At 35.9% G+C, this 19,689-nt stretch overlaps 1 non-coding gene across 1 annotated transcript; it reads left to right on the top strand.

Annotated features, from left to right (window-relative positions):
• The first annotated feature begins 451 nt into the window (after window positions 1–451).
• Window positions 452–557, top strand: LOC111562049. Its single transcript, XR_002745109.2, has one exon. It is a non-coding gene; the product is annotated as a U6 spliceosomal RNA (small nuclear RNA).
• The last annotated feature ends 19,132 nt before the right edge of the window (window positions 558–19,689 follow it).

Below are 19,689 nucleotides of genomic sequence, written 5' to 3'. Positions count from 1 at the left end.
ACCAACTGGTACGATGCAATATGACATTTCTTCTACTTTTATCTTCAAGTCTCTCAATTGAGTCAGGAGTTACTTCTCTGGAAATGCTCCTAAGGAACTGTATACTTATCTGGAAGTATCTCTATAGAAATTCTATGAGAATGACTAGTAAAAGCTAGAATCACTAGAGCTAAGCATGTAGAAGAAAGCACTCATTCTTTTTAAAAATTGTTTCTTTTTCTAAATTTTTTTTAACGTTTTATATTTTTTTGAGACAGGGAGAGACAGAGCGTGAACAGGGGAGGGTCAGAGAGAGGGAGACACAGAATCTGAAACAGGCTCCAGGCTCTGAGCTGTCAGCACAGAGCCCAACGCGGGGCTCGAACTCACGGACCAAGAGATCATGACCTGAGCCGAAGTCGGCCGCTTAACCGACTGAGCCACCCAGGCGCCCCAAAAATTGTTTCTGTAAGTGCTCACACCAGAAGCACTTATACTAAAATGGAATGTTACAGAGAAGCTTAGCATGGTCCCTGCGCATGGATGATATACACATTTGTGAAGTGTTTCATATTTTTTAAAAAGTGGTTATTTAAAACTATTTGGGATGACACTATGTAGAGTGAAACAATTTTTTGTGATCTCTGAGAGGTCACTCATTTGATGATAGTTATGTCTTTCATTTCCTGATGCTTGGATTTTAAAAAAAAAAAGCAAGATTGAAAGACTTCAGATTTTAAAGACTTGGATTTAAATACATTGATAAATAAGTATTTAACATGAAGAGAGTAAGGAATATTGGATCGATGAACTTGGAGGAAAAATGCAAATTTCACAACTCTTTCAGTGCTGAAATTCTAGAAAGCAGAGTGCAAGAGTAGTGAAGTAAAAGGGAATAAAGGTTATATGACTAGACTTTTTGCTGATCTCAGTTTCAGATTTTAATTTTTCAAATGGAGAATATACCCCAGTTCGAAAACTACATGCTGCCTCAATTTGAAAATAGCAGCAAATATTGAGAAACTTTGCATGACTTTTTTTTTTTTTATGGAAAGACTGTGAAAGATGATGTGTTGTTCTGTAATTGTCCTTTTTGTACACTCTTCTAGCAAGTATAGAGTTTTGTCTGCTAATCAAACATGTTAAAATAGCTGTCTTGGGGAAAAAAGCAAAAACACATTTGGTTTTATTTATTTAATATACATTTCTTGTGGTGTTTTGTTTTTGTTTTTGCTTTTGCTTTACATTTCTTGTGTTTCTATAAAACAAATCAAGGTGCATGGCTTTCTTTAAATATACTTTTAAACACATGCATTAGTCTAAAAAAATTATACTGCATAAGAAAAGATTTCTTTTTACATAAATAAGTCATCAGTGTATTAAGTGGTGAATGTTCAAGGAAGTATTATTCTAGTTCTGGACATTCTTATACTACTGAATTTAGTACCTGCTATTGTACCCTATACACAATGAAATGTTGAAGTACTTTTCTACGAAAAGTATAAAAAATTCAAACTGTGGAGGAAAAGTTTTCTAATTGGATAGTGTAATTATTTTAAAAAATCTTTACCATGATGTTTTACATTTGATTTAAAATGATGGAGGAAGGAGGTTATAAATCAAACAGAATTAGTTATATGTTGATAAGTAACAAAGCTGGGTGATGGGTACATGGGAGGGGGTGTTAATTTTGCTATTCTTTCTCCTGTTGCTTGAAAATTTGAAAATGTCCATTACTGAAAAGTAAACAAATAAGTAAAATAAATAAAATCAAATTAACTTTATTCAGAATATATACCTTTGTGATACTCTGAAATTGGCCAGTGTCTTTGGAATTTAAGCAGCTTAAAAATTGTATTTATTGAAGGAAAAGAAAAAGCAAAAAAAAAAAAATAAAAAGAAAAGGAAACAAATAAAAAAGAAATTATCTAGCTAGAGAGAGGCAGGGAGAGAAAGGCTAGCCTGATAACTAGGCCCTAACATTATTAAAACTATTATTAATAGCTAATTGCTATCAATATTAATAATATATTAGTATTAATATTATTGAATTCCTTGGGAAAATAACTCAATAACTTTTTTGTAATCTACTCTGGGCTTTTTTTACTTTCTTATTTTTTTTAATGTATTTTATTTACTTTTTTAAGTAAGCTCTATGTACAGCATGGGACTTGAACTCATGACCCCATGGTCAAGTGTTACATGCTCTACAGACTGAGCCAACCAGGCATTTCATTTTACTTTCTTATTTTTATATTTCTACTTTAAGAGGAGTGATGTCTAAGAAGTATGTTCTCATCTTTTATTTTACATGTTAAGTATGTTTTAAGCTTGATTTGGATTACTTTTACAATGTTTTTAAAAAGTGATTTTTATGTCATTGTATAATATTACATTTAAAAGGTGTAGAGTTTTGCCAGTCCTTCCACCATCAAAGACCAACATTGAATGGAGTTTTATTATTATTTTACGAAAGGAGAGGAACAATATAACTTCACTGTGCGTGTGTGGATGGGCTTATGTGCGTGTATGTGTATATATGGCTATTTATGTCTTAGTAGCATAGATGACTTCTAACTCACAAGCTGTAGAGTCATACGATGTGTGCTCATCTCCATGGTAACCATTTCTAAGATAAATGTGCTTCTGAACAATGATCCCAAAATAGTCTATTACCCATTTTTGTAGATTTCCATTGTAGCAGCAAACAATAATTTTGAAAAATTTTGATCCATTCCTTAACCAACAAAAATAGAGACAACAAATATATATCCAAATCTGTGGAGAAACTATGGTTAAGTGCAATAATAATTTTTATAATAAACCCAAGATTTTGTTTGGTCTCATTTTCATTTTATGGATTATCTGTATTTATTGCTTCTCCTGAAACTTTTTGGCTTCCTACATTTTAGCCATTTTCCTTTTTGAGATTTCTTGGCTATAAAATAAAGAGGAAGAAATGATCTTCCAGATCTCTTTTAGCTCTAAGATTTTATGATTTTATGATTTCTCTACTCAGCTTGAAGCATTATAAGAACATGAGCTTGGAAAATAAAAACAATTGAAACCTAAGTCAGACAATTTTTTTCTCCTTACTAGGTTAAATAAAGGAGAGTTAAGTTTTTTTCTTAAGAGTTTTCTTTATCTGCAATGCACCTTTTTATACTTTTTTTTTTTTTTTAAGTAGTTTCCATGCCCAACATGGGGCTTGAACTCACAACAAAACGAGGACTCGTTGAATGGAATTCTTTCATTGGTGAAAATCCTGCCTGTGGTTTAAGGATGCTCATTTTGCACATATTTCTTCTCCACATTTCCTCTGTTGGAATTTCAATATCTGAGTCCTCCAAGGGATTGGGAAAGTCTCTGTGACCCTCAGATGGGCTGGGTCAGAACATACATCAACGGAGGAATGGTAAAAAGCAGGGCAGATTCTACCCAACCCTTTTTAGTTCCAGGGAAATGGAAGGCTGATTCCATGGACTTTAGTTTTTCTACTACTCCTCCAACGACCTCCAGGGCCTTACATACTCTATGCTCCTAGATTTGTAAGGATCGGAAAGATGCAGGTTCCCTAAACTTTCATTCAGAGCAGACTGTGGCAGCATTGTAACACCACATTTTCCTTTGAGAGTAATCCTTACTTTGGGCCCAACTCCTTTAGAACTCCTTTTAAATTACTTCCTTCCTTTGGAGTATCACATCTTCTCTCAGAGTTCACCTGCATGCTAAGAAGTCCTCCTGTTCTGCTTTCTTCAGTAATGGGGAAAACTCTTTTTTCTCTTATCTGGGCTTAGCACATCCTGACCAGACCACCAAGATAATCATTGTTATTCTTGCCAATCCCAGACTCACTCCCAAACATACTAACTCTTCTTAGGTCTCCACTCTTGGTAGGCTGCCTAGTGACCTAATCCATGCTAATGAAGGAAAAGAGGGACTGGAGAATTTGTGTACACCTTTTGGATACAAGTATTTTTTTTCAATTTATTTATTGTTTATATCCAAGTTAGTTAACATATGGTGCAACAATGATTTCAGGAGTAGAGTCCTTAATGCCCCTTACCCATTTAGACCATCCCTCCTCCCTCAACCCCTCCAGCAACCCTCCGTTTGTTCTCTATATTTACTAGTCTTTTATGTTTTGTTCCCCTCTCTGTTTTTATATTATTTTTGTTTCCCTTCCCTTGTGTTCATCTGTTTGTATTTTAAATTCCTCGTATTAATGAAGTCATACAATATTTGTCTTTCTCTGACTGACTAATTTCACTTAGCATAATACCCTCCAGTTCCATCCATGCAGTTGCAAATGGCAAGATTTCATTCCTTGTGATTGCCAAGTAATACTCCCTTGTATATATATATTCCATGTCTTCTTTATCCACTCATCCATTGATGGATATTTGGGCTCTTTTCATACTTTGGATATTGTTGATAGGGCTGCTATAAACATTGCCATAGAAAGCTTATGAAATAAATTGAAGAAGACACACAAAAAAATGGAAAAACATTCCATGCTCCTGGATTAGAAGAACAAACACTGTTAAAATGTTGATACTACCCAAAGCAATCTACATATTCAATGCAATCCCTATCAAAATAACACCAGTATTCTTCACAGAGCTAGAACAAACAATCCTAAAGTTTGTATGGAACCAGAAAAGATCCTGAATAGCCAAAGCAATCTTGAAAAAGAAAACCAAAGCTGGAAGCATCATACTCCCGAACTTCAAGATGTGTTACAAAGCTGTAATCATCAGGGTGCCTGGGTGGCTTAGTTGGTTAAGTGTCTGACTTTGGTTCAGGTCATGATCTCACGGTTCGTGGGTTCAAGCCCCGCATGGGGCTCTGTGCTGACAGCTTAGAGCCTGGACCCTGCTTCAGATTCTGTGTCTCCATCTCACCCTGCTCCTCCCCTGCTCACACTCTGTCTCTCTCTCTCAGAAATAAATAAACATTAAAGAAAAAATTTTTTTAAAAGCTATAATCATCAAGACAGTATGGTACTGGTACAAAAAAACAGACACTCAGATCAATGGAACAGAATACAGAACCCAGAAATGAACCCAGAAGCACGTGGCCACTAATCTTTCACAAAGCAGGAAAGAATATCCAATAGAGTATAGACCATCTCTTCAGCAAATGGTGCTGGGAAAACTGGACAGCGGCATGCAGAAAAATGAACCTGGACCACTTTCTTACACCATATACAAAAAACCCTCGAAATTGTAGAAAGACCTAAATGTAAGACAGGAAGCCATCAAAATCCTCAAGGAGAAAGTAGGCAAAAACCTCTTGGACCTCAGCTGCAGCAACTTCTTACTCATCCCATCTCCAGAGGCAGGGGAAACAAAAGCAAAAATGAACTCATCAAGATAAAAAGCTTCTGCACAGTGAAAGAAACAATCAGCAAAACTAAAAGTCAACCGACAGAATGGGAGAAGATATTTGCAAATGGCATATCAGATGAAGGTTAGTATCCAAAATCTATAAATAACTTACCAAACTCAACACCCAAAAAAACAAATAATCCAGTGAAGAAATGGGCAAAAGGACATGAATAGACACTTCTCCAAACAAAACATCCCGGATGGCCAACTGACCCATGAAAAAATGCTTAACATCACTCATGATCAGGGAAATACAAGTCAAAACCACAATGAGATACCACCTCACACCTGTCAGAATGACTAACATTAACAACTTAGGCAACAACAGATGTTGGCGAGGATGAGGAGAAAGAGGATCTCTTTTGGATACAAGTATATTTTAAAAGCAGCCTTTGCAGTCAGTGTCCTTACATTTTTTGTCTCACCTCAAGAATATTGGGGGCTTTTAAAAAGGTAGGGCAGTACCACAGAACGCCTACAAAACACATAGTTTGCCCAATGACCTCTTCAGTCCATGAAAGGATTGATTTTGGCATTTGGCTTTGTTAGTGGACAGAGAATACAAAGAACCCCAAGTGAAAACTTCGTTTTGGTTCCCAGAGGTTAGTGGATTTTGTACCTCATATTAGTCATTGTCCACAGGCCCAGTGACTTGAAAAGGCAGTGCTTGCCTTGTCTTGACCCTTTTTCAGATGACTAAAGTTCCAGGTATCCCTCTCTGAAGGCCTATTTATGTGAATTACTAAATCTTGCGTTATGACCCTGGTACTTTTTTTTTTTTTTAATTTTTTTTTTTTAACATTTATTTATTTTTGAGATAGGGAGAGACAGAGCATGAACAGGGGAGGGTCAGAGAGAGGGAGACACAGATCTGAAACAGGCTCCAGGCTCTGAGCTGGCAGCACAGAGCCCGACGCGGGGCTCGAACTCACGGACCGCGAGATCATGACCTGAGCCGAAGTCGGCCGCTTAACCAACTGAGCCACCCAGGCGCCCATGACCCTGGTACTTTTAAACAGGCCTGAGAGATAGTTTAGTATTTCACCCAACTCTCTCCCTTCTACTAAGAATCTGAACTGAAGGTAAGTGATATTATAATAGTTTATCAAGAGCTTAAAGTGTTACTCATATCACATCAAGTTGGTGATCTACTTGCTTTTATTATATGGACTACTTTACCAAGAAATACTACCTTTTAGTTCTCAAAAGCTAACAGAGGACCAAGAACTTCTATCAAAAGCCTCAACTAGCAGCAGATGTATAACAGGTTTTAGTAATACCTGGATATCCTTGTTTTCTTTCATTGACGTGGAATTGCTTAAAATTTTTTTGGTATGGATATGCTAGAATTCCTGTAACTGTAAGAATTTAGGTTGTATCTAATGTATGTTATTATAAATAGCATCCTTATACACAAAATTATTTTTGAGTTTTTTTTCTTAAGGATTATTTCCAGGGTTCAAATATTCAGTTTATGGGTATATAGATCTGTATTTAGGAGTCATGGATTTTTTTAATGTGTTTTACACATATGTCCAAATTGATCTCCAAAAAGATTACAGCACTGTATAAAAGTGCTCTTTTCACTACAAAAGCAGCTTTTTTGAGGTGAGGGGGGCAGGGCACAAGTGAGCAAGAGGCAGAGAGAGAGAATCCCAGGAGGGGCAGAAGGAGAGAGAGAAAGAGAGAGAAGCGGGGCTCACCCGAAGCAGGGCTCCAGCTCACCCGATACGGTGCTCGAACTCATGAACAGTGAGATCATGACCTGAGTTGAGGTCAGATGCTTAACAACTGGGCCACCCAGGCACCTCAAAAGCAGCTTATTTTTAAACTTAATTTTTCTTGTTTTCCAAAGTATGAAGTCTTGCTGCTCTAAATTTTGGAGACCTCATTTTTTCCCATGTTGTAAATTCATGAAGAAAATGCAGTTTGGATTTTTTGTGTCATAGAGAGGAAAAGGCATTTGATATCATGAAAAACACAAAATTATAAAGATTAATATTTCTCCATTTTATTGTAGCTCTTTTTCTTATAATGAATCTTAGGCTTAACTTAAAATTTACTAAACAAAAAATAAATGATGTATTTATCAAGCTTGTCAATATAATAAGTTAAATTTCCCGAAGCTACAGCCCATAAGGCCAGGAAAAGTGGTATTCCATGATTATTTTGGAAATGAAACATGGAGAAACTATTAAATTGAGTCGGTCACGGGTCAGTTTGTTGCATGTCTGACTTGGGCCCAGGTCATGATCTCATAGCTCGTGGGTTCGAGCCCTGCATCGGGCTCTGTGCTGACAGCTGAGAGCCTGGAGCCTGCTTCGGATTCTGTGTCTCCGGCTCTCTCTGCCCCTCCCCCACTCATGCTCTGTCTCTCTCCGTCTCTCTCTCTCAAAAATAAATAAACATTAAAAAATTTTTTAAATAAACAAATGAACTGAGTCAGTCAGAATGATTTTGTAATTCTCTTGTCAATTAGTGTAAATATCTAGCAAATGTTTAATACTAATCTAAAAAGGTTTTGGTTAATAAAATACTTCACTAGGATTCTGAATATTATATCTGATTAAGAAAAAAAATTTTTTTTTACTTGCACCTATGTACCAGCCAGAGAGCTTTTTACATAAGCAAATTCTCATAATCAAAGTTGCCTGAGATCAAAATATACAGAACAAATACTGGTGAGTATTATTGTAGACTGGACAGGTAACACAGAGCCTAGTGGCTTTATGCCTGCCGGTCCTCAAAGACTTGTGAATCACCTAAAAGAAAAATATGTCATTGTTCAGTAAGTGGTTTATCTTTCTCTCTTTCAACCCAGTGACTCAGCATAATGAATGTACTTTGGTGCATTCTTTATTTGCTTCTCCGATCAAGCCAAGATTAGGAGGCCCCACTCAGACAGCTGTGGTATCACTTGCTGTGAGCTTAGCTTCAGTTTGATAGACAGATATGTATTTAACTGATCTTAAAAACCAAGTTTTACTACTTGGTTTGGCTGTTGCTAGGCACGCCACTTTGATGTTTGTCCTTACAGGCTCCTTTTTTAAATATCTGGTTAAACATTATCATTAAAAAATGTGAAAATAAAACTAGCCCCATTTTAAGAATGCTGTTTATAACTCCAGGCCCATCCTGAGTCAACAATAATTAGTTGTCTTTTTTTTTGTAAGATTTTATTTTTAAGTAATCTTTATACGCGACATGGGGCTTGACACATAATCCTGAGATCAAGAGTTGCATACTCCCCCAACTGAGCCAGCCAGGTGCCCCTAAAAAGTTGTCTTTTAAAAAGTAATTCAAAGTGATCTCTTTCAAGAGTTTCTAGTTTTTTTATTATTTGTATTATAATCATGTATTATTTATAGCATAAATTTAAAAATTCTGGTTTTGATTATAGACAAATCAAAATCCTTTGCATTCGAGTTTGGGAAAATATTAAGTGTCAAACTTGGGTAATGAGTATATAGGAGGTTATTATACTCTACTCTTTTTTAAAAAAGTTGGATGCTCAACAGACTCAGGTGCCCCTCTATTCTTTTTATGTTTAAAACAATTTGTTATAAAAAATTAAAATTTAGAAAAACCTTCCCTTTGAATAGATACCTTTTGAAATACCTCTAGAAATAAAAGATACATAAAAGAAAAATAAATCTTTCACATGAATTAAACTAATCTGTTTCCCATGGAGGGGAGGAAAAAAATCCCTTAATCCTAGTATTTGGTTATATTCTTTGCCTCAAAGAATTTGGGGCAGCTTACCTAACTCTGGTCATTGTAGTCAAGTCCATTGCTTTGTGTCAAACTGCTGTTTAACGTTAAATGATGGTGGTAGTGGTGGGGGTTGTATTTATTTTGTATTTACATTGCTTCCCCAGAAAAGCAATAGCAGTGTGAAACATAGTGCCAATTTAAGCTGGTAGACTGGGAATTTGCCACCTGCCATAGAAGTCAAGAGAGGGGTTATTTCGCTAATAAGAGTATATTATCAACATTCAAAGTTATTTTAATGTCCCAGTATTTGAAAACCTAAGCAATACTGGATTTTCTTAGAATTCATTGCTCCTTCCATTTTTGTGATTCTTTCATGTATGCCATGTCCCTTTCAAGTTAAGTTTTACTTCCTTTTTAAAAAATTTTTTAAAAATATTTTTATTTATTTTTGAAGGAGAGAGAGAGGGACAGAGCATGAGTGGGGGAGGAGCAGAGAGAGAGAGGGAGACACATAGTCTGAAGCAGGCTCCAGGCCCTGAGCTGTCAGCACAGAGCCCAATGCAGGGCTCGAACTCACGAACAGTGAGATCATGACCTGAGGCTAGGTCGGACGCTTAACCGACTGAGCCACCCAGGTGCCCCAAGTTTTACTTCTTATGAATAGAGTATGAATAGGGTGTATCAGCAACAGATTTCCAAATGTGCTGCTTTATACAGAGCAGCTTTGAAAACTAAAAAGCTGGCTGAGTCTGCTTTAAGCAGCAGGTTTCTGAGACTAAATTTACAATTTTTCTGCAATCATTCTGAGGCAAACTAACTATGGCTTATGTAATGTGCAGAAGCCACAGGATCTCTTTAAAGCACTGCACGTTTCATTAAGGAGGCAGCGAACCCTGTGTTACTTATAACAATAGGAGAAAGGGATATGTAGGCAAATGATAACTTGCATACAATTCAAAAGACTTAGAGCTAAAACAGCAGTTTCCACCTTTTCCTTGCAGTAAACTGTTTAGTCAAGGTATTCAACTGAAAGGAAAACAAAACAAACAACTTCAGTTTCCTGCTTTCAGTTCTCCTTCCCACCTTCTGTTGGAGGTGCCAAAGTTCTCGCAACCAGAGGAGGCAGATGAGAGAACTTGAGTCATCCATCTACAGTTGATATTTAGTCCTGATAAAATGTTGATTACAAAGGCTACCCTAACACATCTGTGGAAAGATTACCAAGGAGTTGGTTGTAACACACTGAACTGATCAGAAAAAATACTTTTTACGTCTCTGGACAATGGGGTACAAAATTTTTGCTTTTGTTTTTTAAGGTTTTTTTTTTCTTTTTTTTTTTTAACACTTATGTCAGGTTAAACCTGGACACTTAGCACATGATTGCTTGGGTATACAATTGCTGCTATTGTGCCTTTTCTGGTGGACTCACTACAATCCAGAATGCTTCTGAATCTTGGGTCTGTGAAACTTGGGTCTATGAAAGCCTCCCACAGAGGCTTTAATGAGTCCATGAACTCTTTAAAATTGCACTAAAATTTTGTATATTCTTATGGATAGGATACATAGCTTCATTAAATTTATATTGAGGTCCAGGATCCAAGGTTAATTAGGAACCTAAATTAGAGCCAAAAATTAATTTGGCCTATAAACAACAACATATTAAAAGAAAAAAAATATTGCAGCTCTGTTTTGTTTCTGCTTCGACTCCTTGGAGAATGTGAGTAAAAATGAGTTGTTTACTTCATTCCTTTCTTTTGATTCAATCCTTGGGCTTTAAGTTTATCTCATCCTCTCTTAAAACACGAGAGTGAGAGGGGTGCCTGGGTGGCTCAGTCAGTTGAGCATCTGATTTTGGCTCAGGTCATGATCTTGCAGTTTGTGAGTTCAAGCCCCCCACCCCTACCCCCCCAACCCCCCACCACCGTCAGTCAGGCTCTGTGCTGACAACTCAGAGCCTAGAGCCCGCTTTGGATTCTGTCTCCCTATCTGCCTCTACCCCACTCATATCTGTCTCTCTCTCTGTGATTTAAAGCTAATCTATTGGATAATGTAACTATTTTCTACTTAAATCAATTTACAAATGTTTACTGTTCAAGTCAAACTATTCTATAATTAAAATCTAACACAAGAAAGTATTTATGCATATATACGCATACGCTGAAGTTTGCTTTAACATGCTCCTAATATTTTAAATGTAGACTCTACTATATAAGTGATAATTTGGAACTAGTTAGGACAAGTGGTTTTCCTTTCTTTATAAACTGAAAGTGAATTGTTTATCCTATCATTTCAAATATGGCACAAAGACCATTAGAAATGGGAAAAATACAAAAAGTGTGAAAATTTTGAGTTAATTCTGATTCTAATGTTTTATAATAGAAACAGCAATTAGTTGAAGTAATTAGAAACAACAGAAGAAATGATAGCATGCCTGGGTGGCTCAGTTGGTTAAGCTCAGGACATGATTCACCATTCATGTGTTTGAGCCCCGCATGGAGCCCTGCATGGAGTGCCCCCATCAAGCTCTGTGCTGACAGTGTGGAGCCTGCTTGGGATTCATTCTCTCTCCCTCTCTCTCTGCCCCTCTCCCACTTAAGCCTTCTCTCTATCTCTCAAAATTAAGTAAATAAAAAAAAGAAACAATAGAAGAAATGAAGAAATGGTAAAACTTTAACATGCAAACAATCCAGGTGGAGCAATTGTATATTCATAGTTTAAAAGCAGGAAAAAAAAAATAGATTTGACAGCGGCAGCTTAGTTTGTATGGTTAAGTAACAGTGGATGTGAATTTAAGTAGGAATACAAAGTTGAATTTAAGCATCAGTGAACACCTGACTTATTGTAAACACTTAGACGTCAGTGATGTTTTAATGGAGAAAAATCATCTTATAATGAGTTTATAATATTTTAGCATAATGTATATTTTATAATAAGAACAAATTTAACATTTGCACATAATCAACACTTAGAAGCTTAATGATTATGGTGTGTGTCTAACATGAAATAATGAAAATATGATTTTCAGAAATTATTACTTTGAAATAGAAATTTGTCAAGCAAAGCAGTGTTAATACAATTAGGTAGGCTTTTAATATATATATATTTTTTGGTCGAATGCTAAAACAGTGAGTTAGCTATATTATTCCCCAACTACTTCTCTCAACTCCTTTACTACTCTCTCTTTCCTTTGCATTCACCTAAAAAAAGAAAAATCCACAACCTTCCATCTCTTTTATGTCATTACCAATATAGAAGATTACATAACTGGGCAGACTGGGGCAGTAATAATAATAATAATAATAATAATGGTAATGACAGACAGCATTTATTCTCATTGAATTGTATAAGGTACAGTCCTAAAACTTATCTCATGCATACCTCACAATAATCTAGTGAGGGATGTAAAATTATACCCATTTAAGGTGAAAATTTGGGATTTTGAGAGCTTTAGTCATATGTTCAATGTCACACTGCTGTAAGTGGCAAAGGAAGGATTCCAACTCTCAGTCTGACCCCAGAGCTAAGGCTTTTTTCTGCTAACCATTTAAATGCATAACTCTAAACTGAAATGAACGTTTAACATTTTCTGACACATGACATTCCATTTAAGCTAAAGACGTATTTCTACTTCACTGAGAAAATAGAAGACATGAGAAAACTTTCTTATCTTCGCCAAAGTAATTCTACTGATCTGCATCAGTGTACACATCAAGTAGTTAATAGCCTAAGCTCTGCCCCTTACCAGTTGTGACCATAGACATAACTTCCTTTCTTCTTTAATAGTAAAAACAAAATGTACCTGCTTCAAGAGTTTGTTATGAATATGAAACACATTAATACATGAAAAGCACTTGGAACAGAACATGACACATTGCAGGTAGCCAGCTAATATCATTATCTTATCTCTCCCTACAACCCCGAATCAAAAATCAATCTGGCTCTATATTATCTGCTTCCCGTTCATCACTTTCCTTCCTGTACTGTCAAAGCTTCTGCTTTTTTGATTATCCTAGCTCTCTGTACTGAGTTATAAATCTATCTCTTTCTACAGGATAGTTTGGTATTACCACTGAAAATAAACAACCTCCTCCCTCCCCCGCCCCGCCCCCCCCTTGACCCCTCCAGCTACTGCCCCAGTCTCTGGCCCCTTTGAGAATTCTTTTCAGTCTCAGTTTGCTGGCTATTTTATTTTATTTTATTTTATTTTATTTTATTTTATTTTTTTAAGTAATCTCTACACCCAATGTGGGGCTCCAACTCACAACTCCGAGATCAAGAGTCACACACTCCACCAACTGAGTCAGCCAGGCACCCCGGGTTCTTGATTCTTAAAAGTTGGAGTTCCTGAGGGCTTTGGACTCGGCTTTATTTTCCTTTTTAAAATACTCCAAAAATGATCTCATCTACTCCTGTGGCTTCAAATAACATCCATATTCTGATGATCCCAAATTTGTATCTACAGTCTAGGCAATTCCTTGGATGTCCAGTTCAGTATTCTCAATATCATTCCAAATTTTTGAAAGACTGTTTACTTTTGGGGTAGACTAAATGTAAAAATGTAAATGGGTCTTATGTGTTCAGCTGGAACTTCAGTATCATCATAGGCTTATTCTGTATTCTAACTCAAGTTTTGTTCTATCATTGACTTCGCCAATTTTCCATGCATTCTAATATTTAAAGAAGACATAAGATCAAAATAAAAAGATTCACCAATATTTGTTTACACTGATTTGTATTTCATCATCCACTATTTAAGTGTAAATCTAAGCATAAATTTCATTTTTGTTTTTTTATTCTCAAGTTAGTTAACATACAGTGTAGTCTTGCCTTCAGGAGTAGAACCCAGTGATTCATCTCTTACATATGAACCCAATGCTTATCCTGAAAGGTGTCCTCCCTAATGCCTGTCACCTATTTAACCCACACCCCATCCCCCCACCCCCATCAACCCTCAGTTTGTTCTCTGTATTTAAGAGTCTCTTATGGTTTTCCTCCCTCTCTGTTTTTATCTTATTTTTCCTTCCCTTCCCCTTTGTTCATCTGTTGAGTTTCTCAAATTCCACATATGAGTGAAATCATAGATCTGTCTTTCTCTGACTGACTTATTTCGCTTAGCATAATACCCTCCAGTTCCATCCACGTTGTTGTAAATGGCAAGATTTCATTCTTTTTTCATCTAAGCCCAACAAATTTCTAAAACAGACCTAAAAAACTCACAAATCCTTTGTACTATGAAAATAACCAAGAAGAATTAAAACCAATCATAAACTAAAAACTTCATTATACATTGGAATTTTTCTACAGGGAAAACTGAAATTCTTTGGGTGACTTTAATAAGAAAGATAAATATATCTTTAGTTTTGCAGAGCAGAAGCAAATAAACATAGTGAAGTGCGTTATCAAAGATTTGGCAGGCTAGAAGATGAATCTAATTTGATGTGAATGGTCCAGGTCAAGACTGTAATTAATTTTTCATCATTTTCTTTTTGAACTTTTCGGATCAGTTCTATTTCTGGCATCTCTTCTGCTAACTACTGGAGACATCTTATGTTTCATTTAAGCCTGTCTTCATTACTCCTTTACAATACCAAGTTGCGATCTCTGGCTAAGTCTTACCTCCTTACTTCATTTACTACAGGTACTGGGATACTGTTGCTCCAACTTTTCCCTATTTTCTTTCTTATTTTTTAGTGGAGTAAATTATCATATCTGGTTGTCTTTGGATGGAAAGGAACAGAACTTGAAGTATTGATGTAGCATATATGATATTGTCTACCCTCTCTGTGACCATTGTTAAATTAAACAACAGTGAAATCTTCTGTTGTCCCTTTCCATACTTCACCCAAAGTTGGTTTCTCTGATTACGTTATAGTCTGGCTACATGTAGTCTTTTTTTTTTTTTTTTTTTTTTTTTTTTTGGTAAACATTTATTTTCAGAGAGAGAGAGAGAGAGAGAGAGAGAATGAGAGGAAGAGGGGCATAGAGAGAGGGAGATAGAGAATCCCAAGTAGGCTCCATGCTGAATATAGATCCCTATGGGGGGCTTGATCTCACAACCATGAGATCACGACCTGAGCAGATATCAAAAGTCAGATGCTAAACTGGGGGTGACTGAACTACCCAGGCACCCCTATATTCAGTCTTTAAAACAATTTTTGTGGATGCCTGCATGGCTTAGTTGGTTGAGCATCCAACTCTTGATCTCAGGGTCGTGAGTATGAGCTCCGTGTTGGGCTCTGTGGTGGGCACGGAGCTTACCACAAACAAACACCAATTTTTAAAAATGATAATTCCTTGAAAAACTCCGTTAATTTCTATTTTATATGTGCCTGACCCTTCCCATTGTCTGACTCACGTTTCTCTCTCTGCACTCAATTCTGTCAGAATGTAGCAGTTTCCCAAACAGAGGGAGGAGGACAGGTAAAACTAATATATATCAGCTGCATGATTCTCAGGTTGTGAGAAATTTCGTTATATATTTCTGAAGTCTGATGGGAAAAACAATGATGTTTTTGTCTTTAAGAATAAGTGGAACAGTACCTTTGACAAGAAACGTCCTACTTAAAAGGCTTTATCCCAAGAACTCAAAAAGTTACCTTTCATCAATTTTTCTCTCTTGCCTTAAGATTTTTCTGGAAACACCAGAAATCTGGCTTGCCTAAGTGATTTAAAAAAGTTTAAATCTTCCTCGTGATTAGGAAAAAGCAATAATGAAATAATTTTCATCCTATATTCTGGAGAAAACAAAGCTAAAGAAAGCTACTAGAAAAACTCATATATTAGTCAGGGGGAAATATGACAGCCTAGCTGTTATCTGAAGACATTTTAATGAGGGGATTATTTATAAAGGTTTGGGCACAGTTAAAGGACTTTAGAAGAAACTGTAGAATCATGTTTAGTGGGTTACATGACAAATTTATGTCATCCAACTGATCTGCAGTGACATCACAGTAATTAAGAGTACGCACGAACTTTGGTCAGACTGATAAAGGATCCAATACCAGCTTTAACACTTTCTATGGCAATTTAAAAAAAACCTATCTGCATTCCAGTTTCCTCACTTATAAAATGAAGAGGATAATATCTCAAAGGATCGCTGAGACAAATAGATGAGGAAATGTAACTCAAATAGTAGCACCTAACACATAGTGCAAAAACACTTGAATGTTAAATTTAATTTCTATTCCTTATTTGATTCCTAGTAGAGATATTATCATGTTGGCCACAAAAATTGTTAATATTTAGTATCAGGTTTGGCTAAAATAAACAACAGTAAACAAAAGAAGCTTAAATAAAAGTTTCTCTTTCACACAAAATCCAGATTAGGATAGGCAAGGTTTGGTATGGCAGTTCTGCTCTAAAAAGCCCACGTACACCTTCTATTTCTATTTTTGCCATCCTTAGTACGTGGCCATTGTCCTTATTGTCCAAGATAGCAGTCATAGCATCCTTCTTTCATGTGGCCGAATGAAGAAAGTGGGGAAGAACTGGCAAAAGGAAAGCTGCAGCAGTCTCTTAAGGAAGCTTCTTGAAAGCTTATATCCTATTGGCCAGAATATCAGTCATATGGCCACAGTGGGCTGCAAGAGACGCTGGGAAATGTAGTCTTTATTTTATTTCTAGGGGAGAAAGAGACCATACATATTGAAGGATAATCGGTAATACTTGTCACAGTCAGCAACTGTTTCAAATTATCTCTATTATCCTCAAATCTCCAAAAGTCACCATTTTTATCCCATTTTTTCTCTTTCTTCATTGAATTTTTTCTGCTTTCTTACCATTCATATAAGGCTATATATTTTCTGTTCCATTTTTCTTTCTACCTATATTTCCCATTGTGTCTTTTGTGTATGCAATGAACATTCTTTTTATTTTCCTGCACTTTCCCGCTATTTTGCATTTACTAAAGTTAAACTTTGTTGAATATCATTTTCTACAGGTTTAAAAGTCCAAGACTTTGCTCTCATTCAAAGTTAAAATGTAAGCTACCCGTATTCTGAAAAGGGCTCTTAGACGTTTCCGGTTGAAATTGTGCTAAGTCTTCGCCTGTGGTCTTGTATCTCAGGCTGCCTCATTGTATCTCCTTATGCATATTTCTATTCCACCAGGATGTGACTTCAAGATCAAAATCTACATCTTATACAGTTTCATATCCCCTTCTAGAACAACAGTACTCTGCACATTTTAAATATTTGATTATTTAATATATTACAAAGAACTGAATAATACTCTTTAAACCCATCCACAATTGTCACTGTAAATGATTGAATGTTTTTATGTAAACCCTATATAAAAGTTGTGTGCCATAGTTTCTGAAATTTCGTGAGTAGAATTTTATACTTGACTCATTATAAAATATATTTGGGAGTCATAAATTGTAATTCTATTATAAATTCTAATATGAAGCCAACTTCACTCCTCCTTCTCCAATTTAAATATTTTCCAGTGAGTATCATTATACTTACCTCAAAAAATTATTTTCCAAAAATCTTATTTTTTAAGAATCAGATTTATTGAGATAATTTACATACAATAAAATTCACGTTTTAGGCGTATTGGTCTCCACTAGTTAATTTTACTAGTTAATTTTCTAAGATCACTATAAATTTGAAGCTATTACCTACTCTCTACATCTATCTCTCTGAAGGCTTATAATAATTTTAATGATCCCTGAATATGTTCTAGGGACAAAACAGTAGAAATCTCTTAACTGAAGGAAAGTGTTTGGAAATCTTTAGTACCAAAAATAACTGTGAAGACTGCTGTATATGATGAGGGAAATAAAATCTTCTCTAATGCTTTTGAAACTTAGCTCACTAATCATTTTTAAAATTTTATGCTTTTCCAGAAGCTATGGTAGGAAAAAACCACAACAGGCACAATTTTCATAATACCTTTACAGGCTGATTAGCATGGTATAGGATATTTTCAAAGACTGAAGAAATGAATGAAAATATAAAATGATATACTTATTATAATTGCCATAAAATCATATGTACGTGGCAAAATATATAATTACCCTAGCTCTGACAGTATACTTTTTACACATACAGGCAAACACTGAAAGGGTTGAATCTTAGTAACAAAATGCTTTTTGATGCAAACTATAGAAAAAAATGCAAGAATTATGAATACCTCATTTGGACATAAACTCTTTTACTCAAATAGGCATATTCCATTCACTCTAGGGTCAATATGTCTAGAAATTAGTTATAATAAAAATTGAATCATGAGACTAACATCTACAGAGTTCTCCCTCTATTAGGTATTCTAAATTATAAGTAGGTACAACTGTTCAAGTTCATATAGAAACATGATAGTGGTTAAGAAAAACCACTCAAGAAAGAGTAGCAGTTGTGTTCAAATTGTAATATGGTGCCATTTTTCTCGTTCTTTTTTTGCAGCACTTTTGAAAAACTAGAAAATGATGCAAACTTTCATTGGTGCACTCTGTAGTTCTGCATCTAGCTAAATTTGTTTGTGGTCCCCCAAAAGAGCACATCTTTCCCTCAACGTTGAACATCTTTCAGTTTTCTTATCCAATTGTCCCAAACCCCTTTGCAGTTTTGCATTTCCCAGGTCTGCTCTCACTGTGGCAGGCTCCAGATGCTTGCCTCCTCTAAATTGAAAGTTTAACTATCACGTTGGAAAGTAAATCCCCCAACACTTAACTGAGTAATAATAGCTCAATAGGTGATCTCTGAGGTGTTTACATTAAAAAAAGAAAGAAAGAAAAAAGAAAATAAAGGACACTTTAGGTACAAAGCCTTCATTCAAAGGTAATGCAATTCTTTCTATGTGTAGAATTTCAAGCAGTGTCAGGTATGATAGACTTTCTGGTGGACGTTGGACTTCTTTAATGCCCCTTAACTCAAATGCATTTAGTCCACTCCCTTTCTCTTGTCAAGATAATAAAATAAATATTTTTGTAGGATGGTACATTCGCTAGCTTTAAAAAATGTTTTAAAAGCTGTTCATCACAATTTCCTTCTCATAAGGCATTTAGATCAATCTAACGATAGCTTATTTACTCTTAGTATATTTTTTATTGAAGGTGGCAGAACATTGTGTCGTAACACTAAAAATTAATGAATATAATACAAAGATTAACACATTGAAAGAAATTAAGGCCAGAAATAATCAAAGCAGTATGAATCCTCTTGGCTAGAACGCCTCATGCCAGTCAGTTACATAAGTCCTTTATTCGTTCACTTTTGGAACCAAGTCTAATACATTTGACTAGAGGGAGTAGTCTTGGAAGAAGTAGCCGGGAAGAAATCGATCAGGAAAAAACAAAAAGATGGAAAAGTAGAATGTTTCCAAGAAGGGGTGGGATTTAGGGTGGAGGCCTGGAAAAAATGCGAGCGTTCCTTCATTCACTGAACAAGCATTTATCTTTTGCCTCCCTCATGCCAGGGCCTATTTTGCGTCTTCTCCGGATGGGTGCTGCTAGTCAACAAATTCCGGATTCCGATTATCTCAGGAACTTGAGTTGCCCTCACTTCCGACCTCCCCTCTCAAAAACTGTCTTCAGGCAGGGGGGTAGGGATGGGATAGGGAGGATGGGAGAGGCGATGCCCGCCTCGTGGAGCACAACATCTGCTGT

Source organism: Felis catus, chromosome C1 (assembly GCF_018350175.1).
Source record: "Felis catus isolate Fca126 chromosome C1, F.catus_Fca126_mat1.0, whole genome shotgun sequence".
NCBI classification, from domain to species: Eukaryota; Metazoa; Chordata; class Mammalia; order Carnivora; family Felidae; genus Felis; species Felis catus.
This window is presented reverse-complemented; position numbering and strand designations above follow the sequence as displayed.